The 297-nt window shown below is 59.9% G+C and overlaps 1 non-coding gene across 1 annotated transcript in view; it reads left to right on the top strand.

Annotated features, from left to right (window-relative positions):
* The first annotated feature begins 264 nt into the window (after positions 1-264).
* The window catches only part of LOC142318640 (small subunit ribosomal RNA), a 1,957-nt gene continuing 1,924 nt past the window's right edge, over positions 265-297 (top strand). Inside the window, exon 1 of the ribosomal RNA XR_012755007.1 lies at positions 265-297. This exon is cut by the window's right edge and continues 1,924 nt beyond it. This is a non-coding gene — a ribosomal RNA (small subunit ribosomal RNA).

The raw sequence follows: 297 nt of genomic DNA, 5'->3' as shown, positions 1-297 counted from the left end.
CGTTAGACGGGCGGCCTGTTCGGCCGTCCTGACGTGCGTGTGGAATTAAGAAAGGAAACTATCGACCGTTGTTCTCTTTTGATGATAGACTATCTATCTGCGGTTCGGTCGCTACGCCGTACGGCTAGCCCGATAATGTTTTGCGGACTACCGGCCGCCGGGTCGCTTTGGCGTGCCCTCCGGCCGGCCGGCCGGGCGGCGTTCGTCGGCGGACTCAGTCCGCCGTTCGTTCGCCGTTCCGGCAGCGGGAAGCTTTTGTTTAGCTCCCTGGTTGATCCTGCCAGTAGTCATATGCTT

Source organism: Lycorma delicatula, chromosome 1 (assembly GCF_047948215.1).
Source record: "Lycorma delicatula isolate Av1 chromosome 1, ASM4794821v1, whole genome shotgun sequence".
Classification (NCBI taxonomy): Eukaryota; Metazoa; Arthropoda; class Insecta; order Hemiptera; family Fulgoridae; genus Lycorma; species Lycorma delicatula.
Note: the sequence above shows the minus strand (reverse complement) of the source record. Positions and strands in the feature narration are given on the sequence as shown.